Source organism: Hesperophylax consimilis, chromosome 6, assembly GCF_061612785.1.
Source record: "Hesperophylax consimilis isolate HC1 chromosome 6, BYU_Hcon_1.0, whole genome shotgun sequence".
NCBI lineage: Eukaryota > Metazoa > Arthropoda > Insecta > Trichoptera > Limnephilidae > Hesperophylax > Hesperophylax consimilis.
This window is the reverse complement of record NC_142841.1, coordinates 18,805,158-18,821,162: the sequence shown is the minus strand read 5'-3', so window position 1 is coordinate 18,821,162 and position 16,005 is coordinate 18,805,158.

The window sequence follows — 16,005 nt, the reverse complement described above, 5'->3', positions numbered from 1 at the left end:
GTGATCAAAATATACCTACAATATTTTGAAAAACTGCAAGACACACATTTTTACAAAAGCATTGCAATTTAGGTGAAAGGGTGTTTTTAAAATTTATTTCAATAACTTTTGTTTTCAGAACCAGTAAATAAACTAAATCTTTTTGATCAAATCTTAAGTTCCTCGCCCTTTGCGCCATTACTTACTATGAATTTATGTAAACAAATATCCCATAAATCAAGATTTCTGTCAGTTTAGCGTATAAATTATGTATTTAAACGCATGGGGGAAAAACGTGTACGTTTTTCATAAAAAAAATACTTATAAATGTGCGACACGTGACCGGTAGTTGCGTACTCGGCAGAGTACTGACTGGACAAAGCAAAATAATAATTAGTTTTCGCTCCCGTGATGGGACGGGGCCGCTCGGGGCTAATTTTCGCTCACCCCGGCTTTCGTTATTGTAGATAGGATATAAGTGCTGATTTTATAAGCGAACTGAAATCGTTTTCAGACCTTTAAAACTGCCAATAAATTAAATAAGTTCAGTAAAAGTGGTCTAATACCTACTGCAAGATTATTTATGCGACTGTAATCGAATTTTTCGATTTTTCGATATAATTCTTTTGAAGTAAGTAGATGAGAATGTAATTTAAATTCCATTTAGCATATTTTCAGGATGTTACGGTATAATTGTATGTACTGTTATATATCGACTTGGTGAGAGATCGCCATTCTTTAGCTGTGTTAAATGACCAGCTCTGAATAACCGGCCACTTCCCAACCTTCACATTTTTCGTTCCTTCACCTACTTCACTCGACCATACAAATAGAGATTTCATAGATTCATCTGCTCTTGGCGCATTGGATTCTGGTTCACGTTGGAAAGAGAGATTATGTAGGTACTTCAACATCTAACAAGAAAACATAAATATTTTATTTGTATTTTTAAATTGTTATTGGTTAGTATTTTTTTATTATTACATAAAGCAGCTATTATTATTGGATAGTGTTTTTTTGTCATATAAAGCACATATTATTATTGGGTAGTATTTTTGTTGTTTAACTTATAGCACCTATTATTATTGGATAGTATCTTTGTTGTTTAACATAAAGGACCTATTATTATTGGGTAGTATTTTTGTTGTTTAACATTAAGCACCTATTATTATTGGGTAGTATTTTTGTTGTTTAACATAAAGCACCTATGATGCTTAGGTGGCATAAAATTAAGTTTTTTGCAATGTACACGGAGAAAAGTTACTATATTTTTCCTGCATCGTGATAATATATTCGAAATTTAGTTAAATTTTATAAGGAAAGCTTTTAATTTATTTGTTAAGGGCCTGCCATCCCGTTTTGAACCGGAATATCAATAAATTGGATAGATTCTTAATAAATTAGCGGTATTCACTTTTCTCCGTGTTCGAAATGCGTTTGTTGTAATCACCTACCAACAAGAAAAAAAAATTGCAACTGATTTTTTAAAATCATTACATTACAGTGGTTATTCGTGCTATAATTTTTATTAAAAAAACTAATAATTTAAATTAAATGTAACTGCTGAATCCACACCTCATAGAAAAGGGTTGTTTTAATCAGTGGAATTGCTGTCAGTGACCAACGAGTTGATAAATAATAATTACAAATTTAGCCCTTGTTATGCGAACTTTTTAACTTTTAATGCTTTTGTTAGTTATTTACTGAAAGGGTTTAATTATTACCCAGACGCCGAACTAAGTAAGCACACTTTCATTTATGAGATTATTTTTGCGCATTATTAAGTACATTTTTACTGTTTCTGATGGAAAATTTCTTAGCAAGTACAAAGTGTTTTTTTCAGATATTTTAAAAGTGTTTAAAATACTAATGGGTAGGTTAGCTATTTATCAGCTGAAATCCAAGATAAATTTATGAAGCCAATAGATTTCATAATTTAAATATAATCTTAATGTTTTAATGCATGGTTCATGAACTCCATGAAGCAGTGTTAATCTTTTAGCTTCGGGACCCAGGTTGCGATTTCTAAAGCCAGTATGAGACAATATTTATGTCGTTTATTTTTTAAATATACAACATATTTTTTTGCATAGCGTCCCAAATTCACTTGGGGAATACCTTGCTATTTAGATCTGATCACTAAACGCGACTTGTACAATTTCAAGCAATGCAACATTTACTTTGTAAAGTTATTGAACATGGGGACAAACTCTTTATATGAAAGAGAGAAAGGTTAGGCAGTACCGGAATCTTCATATCTGGTTGCTTCAGACGACTAAAATCATGTCAAAGCTTTCACATAATATGCGTAAAACGACACTGTTAAGAAAATAACATTGACCGTAACATTGACAGTACCAGAATCTTTATATCTGGTTGCTTCAGACGACTAAAATCATGTCAAAACTTTCACATAATATGCGTAAAACGACACTGTTAAGAAAATAACATTGACGAAATGAGTGTAGAAAAAATCGCTTCTTATATTCTACTGTAAACCTCATCTAAGAAGCTGAGTAGAAATCTGGCTGCTGTTTGCTCTAATCGTCCTTCGGAGGATTGGGTTCCTTGCAATAATAATAATCGGACAAAACATTCATTCAGAACTAACAGTCGCCGGAACGACTCCCCGCGGACCTCGGCCGTTAGTACACAACTGCGTGAACATGGAATGATTGCGTGCCCTGTAATATATGAGCGGATTTGTACTCTACTGGGGTCAACGATGAATGAACTATTATTGCGGATTGAATTTTAAAGAAAGTCGAAAGAGCAGACTCGATTTTTTTTATTCGATTAGTCTTAATGTTTCCTAAAATACAGAGTTTTTTTTAAATATTAATAGTGTTACACCTTTTTTAGAGCAAACGCTCGTGTTAAGAATCAAAGAAACGTACATAGATAAATAACGTTTTAACATACATTTTTCATAAAGAGTTATTTTTTTTACTCTCTTGAGAAAAAAAAAGAAAATATAACAATTATTAGTTATGAAAATAATAGAAGAAATAAAGAAAAAGAAAATAAAAAGAAGACGAGATTACTAATGAGAAATATTATACTAATATTACAATGTACAATTATTGAGAAATGCTATATAAAAGGTTTTTTATTGTACTTATGAATTTTGTAATTAATTTATTTATTTAACACCCTATTGGGCTTTTACAGGGAAATCGACACCTTAATACAGTATGAGGGTGCGTTATGTAATATTTTGTATGTATTGGATTTGTTTCCAATCTTATATTAACCGGTTTTTGCCGAAACCATTACATTTAATATATTTCATAATAATATAATATATTTGTAAAATTGTTAGGCTGCGGTGGTGAACACGGGATAGTTATAGAGCCAAGAACATTTTGTTTATTGCTGTTCGAAAATGGTATTATGTTTTCATTGTTGAAACACTCTTTGTGGATTTGTAAAAGAGCCATTTTTGTAAATAATTTGTATTAAAGGGACTTCAACCCCTCCAGCATTTGAAGGTCATATACGACCGGGTGCCAATATTTTATAAAAGTTTTTTTTATCATGCGGAAAAACTTAATTTTTTTAATATTTTTATAAAATATTCTTTGGATGATTTCTAATGGCAAGAGCGAATTTTTGTGATTATTATTATTATATTTGTTTAGATATTATGGAATATTATCTTCAAAGTCTAGTTCTGCATTAGATTTTTTTTAATACTCTCCATTTTTGGATCAAACATGTTTTCGGCTCTTTTATTATAAAATTTATCATAACACAAAATAAGTTATTTTGTTTTCCGATGTATCATAACTCTCGTTTGGCATCATGAAATATATTTTACTAAGCGTAAAATATTAATTGTCCTGTCAATGAGTTAGATGAGACGCCATACTGTTTCGTCCATATTAATCAATCCATTAAGACAAAAAAAGTTTTTTAAATTTCGGGCGACGCGACGTAGGGTTGTTAGGCTTTTAACCTCTTTGCGCATATGAACGAAAAATTTCAATATGATAGGTTTATTCGCTTAGATTGAAATCGAAAACATTTTTTCCACAATTTAAAATTATTATTAGTTAAAACATCATATTTCGACTTTCTACCGATTAAGTTCTTTAATAAATAAATGCAACTTTTGAAGATAATATTTATACATTTTCCGAGATGAAAAAGTATTTACATGATATTCCACCAATAGAAAAAAATACGTCTTTTATATTATTTAACATGTTATAGGTATGCAAAATTCACAGTTTCTTTAAATGCAACTTACTACAAATTATTATAAGCAATAATTAGTCTCCTTAAATATCGATACTAATTGAAAATATCTCCCGAGTAAAAATAAATGCCGCCGACGGAAATTGAACCCGCATCTTCTGATGTCCGGTCAGGTGCTCTGGACCACTGAGCTACGTCGGCTTATTTCCAACACGCTACATAATTCAACACGTACTACTACTTCAATCAACAATTACTGCTTATTACGAGATTTACAATTACGAAATTTGCCGAGAGATTTTTGCAATATTTTAAATGTATGAGGCTTTGTTAAATATTTTCATTTACGTCTATCATTTGTAATCATTTTTTTTATATTAGCGCGCAATATTCTTAAAATTCGTATTTACATATCTAATTTCAAACCACCTTGTTCTACGGTTTGAACGCTTATTACGCAACATCAGTTTATGATTATATAAAAAAAAATCACTTCCCTGTACAGTTAAGTTCGCAAAAACTCAATCACCGATAGGATAATATTGTACATTAGGAGATGCTGTATTATTTCTTCTTATTATTATTAAGGTGACTGGCGTTTTGGATTCCTTACAAATCTACCCCACAAGCCCTGCTTAAGCTGAACAAAACGATATTTTTCCATGTCAATAGTTCTCACGCAAAGCTTCATTCTCCACTGTTATATTATAAGGTTAGAGAAGGTGTTTCTTATTCGGTACCTGCAATCCATTCTGAAGTCATTGTCAGGGTGTTATTTACTAGTCTCGATACTGCTGTAATTTAATCCCTTAAGTTTGCTCTTGAATTATACACATTATATATTATGTTATAAATATCCATCAACCTAAATAAAACATGAACATGCTTTGCTTTTATTCATTTATTTTATTTGTATCGCCTAAGGTTTATATGGCAAAAAAACAAAGGGGTTTTAAATGAACCTGAAAAAAATTGTATTACAATAATTATTATTTTTAAAAAGTTTTAATTTAAATTTAGAATTATGAAACAGAATTTATAAAAAAAATATGTGGGTCAATTTTACTCGTTTTGGAAATCCTAATCAAATTAATAAACTTTAACAGAAATAAATTATCGGCACTCCCGAGGAAGGTTCATTTCGAGAGTTAGAATATTATATGAGAAGATGTATGAACGTGGAACGTGCCAGTATGTTATTTGTGGAAATCATGCTTTTCATATTTTTCGTATGAAAATAAATTATTATAATTTACTCTAGATAAACATTAACTTGTTTTGAATCATTTTACTGATTATTTAACTTTTTGAAGTAGTTAACAACAATTTTTTGTGTTTATGTTATTATTATTAATATTATTTGTCACGTGAGAACGGATCGTTTTTTCAGCTCGTTATTGACATTCACACACTGTGGAAAGATTTACCCGCGACACAGCATTCCCAAAGATGACATAGGAGGCCCTGAGAGAAATCATTTTTCCTCAGGACCTCCTGTTTTTTTTTTTTAATTTTACGTTGGCAGTGCCCGCCACGCAGGAGGTGAGCCAACCCATCCGCCGCTAAGACATAGAAATACCTCACCCATGAACACGGTATTATTCATACCAACTAATGATATATAGATAACTATCATGAGAACAAATAAATAAGAGGAAGAGAGTAAGATTTTTTAAGCACAGTAAGTAGAAAAAATATGATATTAATTTACCACTGTATTAATCAAAATTACATTTATATGACTATCTACATATCCGTGCTGCGAGCCCCCGGGACTATTACATGTTCATTTCTCAGCGTCAATGTATCTTAACCATTTTTTATTCTTTTATTTTCTTCCCCTATTCTTTTCGGAGAGGGTTGAGAGGAGATCCGTAAGTTGGGATAATACGTTTTCTCCCGAATCTGCTTCCTTCTTATTGTTATACTTATGTTAAGAAAAGAAGTATAAGTACAATTTTGTGGAGGAAATTCAACCGAGTCTTTATAACGGAGACAGGTTTATACAGTCCAAACAGAAGATTTCAGAACCGCAAATTTTCCTGTAAAATTTAAAAAAATAAGAATGTTCTTTCTGACTTGTTTTGTTTGAGAAATAAAGTGATTCAAACACTAACGTAGGTATGCCTTTTCAGTAGTCAACCTTGGGAATTAAAAAAAAAATGGCAGGTAAAGGCTTGCTTATTCTTTTACTTCTTGTTCTGGTGCCATTTCATATCGGAGGTTAGTTATCATCAGGGTAATTTTTTGCCTCTGATGATGTGATAAAGATATTGTAGTTTTTTATACCTCCATTTGTATATAATCTCCATTTGTCCAGGGTATTTTGTGGACACGTCTAATCAACATTTCAAGAGCTTCCTGGATGAAAAGGCTAAATTTGAACAATAATCCATCAATGAAATTCTCTCTCATTTCGCCAGTTTGCTTTTTTACCACTAACAAGTGATAAAGATGTTAGGTGTAAAGTCACAATCAAAATGTTGAACTGTTAAAAATCCTGTAAATGTATTTCATATTTTAATTATTATTTTAAAAACAAAAAGACAAACATTCCCGGGTTACGAATAACCTGACAATATTTAAAAATCTCCTACTACCAACACAGTAAGCTGAAAATGTTGCTTGTGTTGTGATGGAGGACTAAGCCAGCCGAGGAATTGAACACACTACGCCTGGGTGAGACCAAAACGCGATGTCAACTCGGCCACCGACCGGTCATGTACATACATAGTCATAAAAAGGATATTAAGGTAGGTCCCTTTCAAATTTATTGATATAAATATTCGTTTGATAACATTTTTTAAGCCCTTTGAACCTACATTTATGTTCTCTTGCTACGCGTGGCTTTTTTCTCTTTTTATACCTCCTTATATATCTTAACACCCTTATTCAGTAGGTGGGAATGTGAGCACGCTTGTCTTTATCAAGATAATGTCATTATTTTTCCGTACAGAATTTGCCAAACAAAATATTCACGCAAAAACCTGTGAAGTTTCACTCTTGAAAATTATGTGATCAAACAAAATAAAATAATGTCATGTATAACATAGAGTGCCTAAATTTTTTTTGTATCTCCTATCTTTTATATGACACAAGAGCAGGGGTAATAACTGTAACATATTAAAAAATCTCTAATTCAATAATTATTTTCCTTATTTTGGAAAAATTGTATTAATTTCCGTTTAGAATTAAATTACAGCATTCGTAAAAAATATTTAGGTCGATTTTACTCTTTTAGGAAATCCTAATCATATTGATACAGTTTAACAGATATGAGAGACATAGCTAGTTGTTATAATTAGTTTTAGGGGACGCCCCAGGAAGGTTCTTATCGTGTCAGAATATTATATGAGAAGGTACATCTGCATACACGTGGATTGCATACCGGTTGTTCCATCATCTTTGACCACCTCTTCAGAGAAATGCCTTTTGTGTAGTATGGAAATCACATAGAATATGGACCTTATTCAAAGGGAAATCAGGTTGTACTGCATTTCAGCCTTGAATATCAATTATACCACACGTCAAGAGTGGAATAACAGTTTGAACGAGACGATAATTTGTGAAAAGGATTTGTATCAACGAGACAATATTCCCGGAATGCGAAAAACCTCAAAATATTTTAATTTCTCATTTGGCGTATTTGTCAACGCGGGCTATCAAACGTTCAAAATTATGTAGTTGAAAGTCCGTTCTCTCTACCTACTCCTCCAGGTAAATTGCGCCATAATTAGAACCTACTAAATAGCAATAGTTAAATGTTTATTCTATTTTATTCAATTTGACTATTTACATATTTTTAATCGAGAAGTTTCAAAAGATCTGGCTATCATTCACCATCTAAAAGTTGATATTTTATATCAATTTTGGTTAAGCTATATTTTTTAGAACAGAAATTGTTTGATGTGGCGAGGAACGCAACGTGTACATGGAAAAATAAAGAAAACAATCGAATAAAATTCATCGTATTGGGCTGTACCGAGCGTCCGATATCGAATGTTCCTAAGTAAGTCATCCCCTGAGCTAAAGAGGGATCTGTCATTGCCTTAGCAGGAGAGAAGTAAAGGTTGAAACTCCCCCCCCTCGCCCCGAACAGATCAGTGGCCGTCCTAGAGGGGGTGATGTCAGAATAGCCTTTGAGATAAACCAAATCCTAGCAGCTGTAAAACTACGATTCTTTGAAGGTAGATACAACTTTTGTTGGCTTATATTTATATTTTGTTATTAAAACCAATTTTATTTATCACTAGCTGTTCCCCTCTATGCGTTGCTGTGGCTCAATTTATCTATGCAGTTAGAAGAACAATAGGATCAATATATTAAATAGGTATACACAAACACACGCGTATTCGAATGCAACGTTGTGTCAAAATTTAAAAGCAATCGGAGAAGAACTTTCGGATATTAAAGATTTTGAACAAACGAACATTTAAATATTTATACAGGGACGGACTTGACTCGATAGTGATTCTTGACATTATTTGGAGTAAAAAATGTAAATAAAATTTAGTTCTCCGGTGACTAAACATTAGGTTTAAGAAATTAAGGTTCAAAAAAATTAAAAACACCCAAAATATTTTAATTCACTAATAACCATAACTTGATGACAGTATTATATGAATAATAATTTAGACTAGCAGTTAAAAACCCGCTCCGCGGGTTTTTTTCTGCTAGGCCCTGCGGGCGGCTCTTGCGTGGAATTCGCCCATTTTGAGTGATATTAACAACAGTTACATTTAATAGATAGATATTAGGACATTCACAGAGAGAGGGTGAGTATATATATATTGTTAAAACACGGAACAGGAAGGAGTTAATTAATAATAACATTCTAAATTTACGTATAATAAGAATGACAGTTGTTTAAATAAATGAAATCTTACGTATTTGTGATGGATTATTTCAAATGAAACACTATTATTGACTACATGTCTACAACTGATATTATTTGTTATCGTATCTAATATAATTAGCTCATAGAAGACTTGCAGTGCTTAAATATGTGTTACAACCGTCAATATCTATAAGTTGAATCAATATCGTTTAGTTTGTCACAATTAAAGATACTTATAACAAAGTTGACTTAAATAATAGATTATTACATATTGATTAATTGTACCCGTGTTTATGAATAAAATGAGGGTAATTGTGCGATGAGATTAGCAGTCGGTTTAATTAAAAGATGTTAATTTTACTCCAACTGGTGGTAATTCTTTACCTACAACTGTTACTGTATCTAATAAAGTTTAAAGATAGATTATATATACAACATCATCAGGAGAGTAAAAATCTATATATAAAGGAAGATTATTACAATATAGCGCGCCTGAGGTGATATCTCACAAAAGCGGCGCTATGCAAATTGTCCAATAAATAAATAAATTTTATGTTTACATTTTATTGTGTATACACCGAAGTCAAAAATTAAATATAGATTGCAATTGGGAAAGAAGAAGTGGAAGGAGGGGGGAGGGGTAAGAGTAGGCTGGGTTTATAATAATTAGGAATAACAATATCGTTATACGGGAAAGACCAGTTGAGTGGAAAAATATTTGAAAGAGAGTTTATAAAAAAAATCTTGTTAATTATATCTGCTTTTATATTAACATGTTTCCTAATTTCTAAAATTTCTAAATTATTTATAGTGAAGTATTTTAAGACCTGAAAAAAACAAATAGCATATAACCATAAAACAATATATTCATAAGACAAATAGCATTTAATAACGGTTATTCTAATAAATTTATAGTCGAAATACTAAATAAAAAAATTAAACATATTCTCTTCAAACGGTCTTTCTAAAGATAGAAAATAAACAATGGCGTAGAATTCTGTTTGTGGTTAACGATACTTCTAAAATTATATATAAAAACAATCCTGGTAGTATTCAACTGGCGTTTTACACTAATAACAATGAAGAAATATATTTTTAATAATGAAGATAGCAAAATTCAAACAAAAAAATCAGGAGTTTAAAAACTCGATTGGGATGACTGTAATTTCTTTTACAAAGGTAGAACCAATAGAAACTTTGAAGTCAGAACTAAAGAATATCGCAGGGCTCTAAATGGAAATAGTGAATCTGAGTTTGCAAATCATCTTTTGAATAATGATCACACTTTCGATAAAAAAAATCAGGTCTTAAAATACTTCACTCAGGATATAAAGCATCGCAAATAAATAATTTAGAAATTTTAGAAATTAGAAAACATGTCAATATAAAATCAGATATAATTAATAAACAAAAAATATATAAATAATAATGAAAAATGCCATTACAAAGTGATAAGCTTCCAGAAGAAATCTTATTATTAAACGCTTGTTAATCGTAAGTAGTCAAATATTGTGAGCTGTATATTTAAATATTCGCGCCATTCATTTGGTTCGTTTTTAAAGCGCCAGAGGTGCGCTCTGTCAGCCATCTATAGCTGTGCGTATCGGCCATTGAAGAAACGCGTGATTTTTTTATAAACGTCAAACATAATCACGTAACTGTGGATAATTTTCATTGTAATGTAATTAATCCAATAGATTATGAACTTTCTAAAACATATTTTCTTCGATATTATCCAAAAATTATATGAGAAGAAACGATGCTTTTGAAGAAATCTCGTATTATTATGAGGCGATCCTATTTTAGTATGAAATCGTGTCTTAATTTTCAAGTTAGCTGAATTTACCCGAAACAGACAATTTTAATTTGACCAATCAGAGGGCCTACATCGTCCAGACGCTAGGACATTAATACTATCAGATTTAAAATTTATTAAAAATAATACCAATATTATTATAACCTCAGCATTTGTACGAAACTGTTAACCGTCCCTGGGAAAGGAGAGGGTAAGGAAATTCGATGGAATAGAAAATAAAACCGTAGACTTACGATTCTCCGAGTAGTGATAAAGAATTTCCCAAGTACTCTCCGTGGGTCTGCGCGGCTGGATGTCTAGAAAGACTCTCACTAACAAGATGTTCCTAGCTTCTAGGAGTGCAGATTCCAGGTACCAGGTAGCACTCAAACAAACATATCTGCAGAGCTTATTAGATTTCAGGCTGTACGTTTGCCTGACAACAAATACTGCTGCGGCCTTTTTCACACAAATCTTAAATTTGGATCTGAAGTTAAAATACTCAAAAAAACTGAATAATTATTTTGTTAAACAAAATTTAAAGCAAATAACGATTTTTTATGTGCTACCTCACTAGAGCGCCCCTGTACGTACAGTGTAAGGGTAGCATTGTGAGGCGGGTTAAGGAAGAGGCTGTAGGAAGGGATTTATTAATGCGGGTTTTGAAGAGGCCCGAATTATATGAAGGAGAAAAAACACATGCCGGTAGCTCGTTCCACATACGAGCCAACATCAATTGTGAACGGGTGTTCGGCCCGTATACGTCGTGTTTTATGCTATTTTATTTATTTGTGTTTTAAATTATAAAATACAGGCCATTAAAGAATTCAAGTTCTCGTCATTTTAGGGGCAACTTTGACAATTTGCAATTAATGATTAAATAAATAAAAATTTGCTCTATTTATAATGCAAATATAAAGAAATACTTATTTAAAAGTGAAAATGGTTGAAAAAAAAGTTTTTATGAGCTTAATTTAAATAACAAACTTTCTGTTTACGTTAGAATACTAATTTGTAGTATATAAATTAAAATTTCTACCAAAAACGATTTTTTAAAGTGATTTATTTAATTTTTCACTATATTAGCACGATAGGTAGAGCAAGACTATTTTTTTTAACTAATTATATAAAGGAAAAAAATATTATAATTTTAGACAAACATAAATAAAACAGCATATATAATTTCTTGGTATTTGCTATTCATTGAGATTAAGATAATTACTATTCATTTTGGTTGGGTAATTTGGCATCAAACCGAAATTTAAGTTTTTAATTAAAAAGGCCGCGCAGCCGTTCCTCTTAATACGATAAATTAATGTGATGTTTTGTATTAAAAAGGCCTCGCAGCTGTTCCTCTTAATACAATAAATTAATGTGATGTTTTGTATACATATATATATATATTTATTTTTTATTTTTTTATTTTTTTATTTTATTTATTACTTGTAAATTATTTAACATTACAAATGATAACAATATGAAGACTTATATATATATTTTTTTCGTTATTTTTCTACTACTCCATAAGTTGAGCTCCAGTAGCTCGTGTTTATGGGAGGAGTATTTACCTTTAGAGAAAAAATTATGTTCTAATGATTTTTTTAAACAATAATCAGAAACTTATGATATAAATAAAAACATAATATTAACATAGGTACAAAAATTGGAAAGTGTTTTTTTAAAGACAATTAAAATAATATATCTTTTTACAGATTAATTAAGCGTGAGAAAATTAAGGGTACAATATATCAGGTACACAAATTAGGGAAATACTTTTTTAAAGACAATTAAAATAATATATCTTACTACAGATTAAGTAAGCGTAAGAAAATTAAGGGTACAATATATCAGGTATAAGTATAATATAATACAAGTATAATATGTCTTCACTTGTTTAGGGACTGATAAAAATCATTTAGATTTTTACTGAAAAAAAAACAAAGTCTTGACTTAAGTTGACAATTCTAAGCATTCTGGACAGTGGGGAATTATAACCATAATTAGTTGAATGGTGAATGAAGAATAAGAGCAGTTTATTATTTCTGAGTCTACTTGAGGAAATATTGAAAGGGTGAGTTGTAGTAAAGTAGACGAATCAATAATACAATTAATAATTTTGAAGAAATAGTAATTTCCTCTTTCTAATCCAAGCTTCCTGGCCATCCCTCTTTTGAACCGATATTGAACGGATTCAATTTGACGAATATGGACCAAAAAAGGAGACCAAACAACCAAAGCATATTCAAGATGGGGATGAACCAAGGACCAGTACAGACTTCTTAGGGACGTTATGTTTTTGAAGTCAGGAGTAATTCTATTGATGACACCAATTGTTTTGAAAGATATATTAACAATTATATTCATATGTTTACAAAGTTTGCTATCTAGAGAGACACCAAGGTCTTTAATAGATGTGACAGTTTGTTAGTCTAATATTATTAAGTTTATATTCCAAAACAATCGGGTTTTTTAATGCAGAACATTAGAATTGACAATTCACTTTTTTTTTGTAAAGTTGTCAGTTTATGTGTAGTTTGTTATATTTTTTACATAAATGTTTTAAAATTTTATTATGTACTTTCTATACACCACCAATTTCTATTCCACCATGTAGCTTGGAAATGATGAATTTGTGGCAAACGCTTTTACTCCCGATTTACTACTTTGCCCATCCCATCTCTCTTTCACCTGCGTTGATTACATTAGGTGCTTTTTACTTTCGTGGTCTACATAATTTACCACTGTTTTTTTTTATACAAATGTGATTTGAGATTTTCGTGACCGGGGCATTTCATCATCCTTCCTGCTCCAATGCTTTGCAGTTATTATATATTATTTTAGAAGCCAGGTTTGTGCATAAACTTTTTTTAACTTTTTCTTTATTCAGTGTTTTTTGGTTTTTTACAATTTTTGGGTGGGTTGAAGCCACCAAACTAGGCACATGCCCGTGATGTGGTGGTTAGGTTAGGTTAGGTTAACTGGTTGGTAAGTTACATATGCATACGGTAAAAAGTACATCTTAAAATAAAAATATGTCTTAATTGATTTTTAGAGCCCTCAAATTGACATTGAGATTACATATACTAGGAAAGTGCGAGAAAAACATGAAATTTATTAAGATTATATATTCATGTAGAATGCTGAATGCGTAATACGAGAAATCATTTGTGCCTCTCTCACAATATTCAAGCATTTAGAATTCACATGAAATACGAATATTTTAAAGGTACCCAATACTTTATGAATATAAAATTTCGCACTGTCGTAATCTATTCCTTACTTCATTTGAAGATCTTCCTAGTGCCTGCATTATTTCTTCCGTTTGTGAATATATACTTACCTAAACATACTTTCAAGATCTGAACTGAAAATTCGAATTCGTTGCCGAAATTGATGAATATTTAAGTTCATCAATCATAAAATAACACCTGAAAATCAGCCTAAGGAAATGGGGTAGATGTTTGAATAATAAATACCTAATTTTAATCTTAGGAGATGAAAACTCATAGTTAACCTTTGGTTGAATTAATAAATATTAATAATACCTTAGAAGTTGTGCTGGTATTAATACGGAGAAGTTTGATTGTGCCCAAGTATTCCAATTAAAGTAATGGTTTTCATAATGGATACTTAAAAATACTTGCCGGGATAAACGAAGCCTCGGGAAGCACATTTCCCTACTAATGAAAATGTTAACCCTAGATATATCACTCGAGAAAAGTCATACAAAGTGTAAAACACCGTATATACTCACATTTGCGCCACGCACATTTGCATCTATGCATTTCATTACGTGGAAGTAATGGCGTGCAACCGTTATAACAATGCTAATTACGTCGTATCATTTGAAACCATACTTATTTTACTTTTGACTAAAGCTGAAACGTGGAAAATCTTGGCATATAATAATTGTTGCACTTTAAAAGGCAATGATCCTGAGATAATTATTTTTTTGATAAATTATTTCAGTCTCACAAATCCCACAATCACAATATCAATGAATTTTCACGGTGTTAGAAATAGTAAAAATATTTGGATGATAAATGTAGCCTCGTTTTTTTATGAAAAACTACCCCAATTTTTTTTCAATGCTCTTTTCTACTACTAACTACAGATAATTTTTTTTTATTTCTTGCTAGAGAAATCCCGATGAGTTACAAAACTCATTGTAGGACGGAAGAAACTTACAACACTTAGGTGGGAGTTAATAGGTACAATTTTAGATTGGTATTTTGATATCAAAATTATAAGTTTCACTTACGAAACAGTAAAAAAATAGAAACATATCATAATTATAAGTTTCACATATAAAACACTACACAAATATAAAAAGGGAGGTTAAGTAGTACAAACAAGAAGAAACAAACAAGGAAACAGACAGGGATACACATAAGCACAGAGCCTAGGTAAGAATTTATGTTACTAATGTTCCAGATTACAAATACAGGGGATAGAAAAGGAGAGAGAGGGAAACAAAACAAAGAACCCACAACACGACAAGAATTACGTATTTTCGTTTTAATATGTTATAAAAATATATTATTTTAAAAATATATTATTTTAAAGCCTTACTTTAAATTTTAACAACTTATAACGTACTCGTAAGACAGGTTTCATCCAATCACCAGTCAATAACATAAAAACTACATGCACAAGGTGGACAGACATGTACTATATACTATAGATATTTTTGCTACGCATGTAAATCAGCACATATTTGTATGAATCAGAAAAACTTGCAAAAATCGTGCTCTATCGTTTTAAAATGTTTATGTTTTTCTATCTAAACTTTTTCAACGCAACAGTTTTTAGCGTGCAACATTTTCTTCGTTATTAAGTTATATATGCTATTATGCTTAGAAATGTTCACCTTTTGATTAAAAAACAAGACAATACACCGTATCTGTTCAATGGAGTATATGTTTAACGGTTCAATGAAAAAACAAGACAATACACCGTACCTGTTCCTTGGACTATATGTTTAAGGGTTCATTGAAAAAACGAAACAATACACCGTACCTGTTCCATGGACTATGTGTTTAAGGGTTCTTTGGAAAAACGGTGATGAAACTCGGTTGAAGCTGCAAAGTAAAACTATCAATTCATCAGCGTGAAAAGCTGACTATCTTTCCTATGTGCATATGCAACGTGTTAATTGAAATCGGGTATATAGCTTCTAACGGTGTTCAGAGGA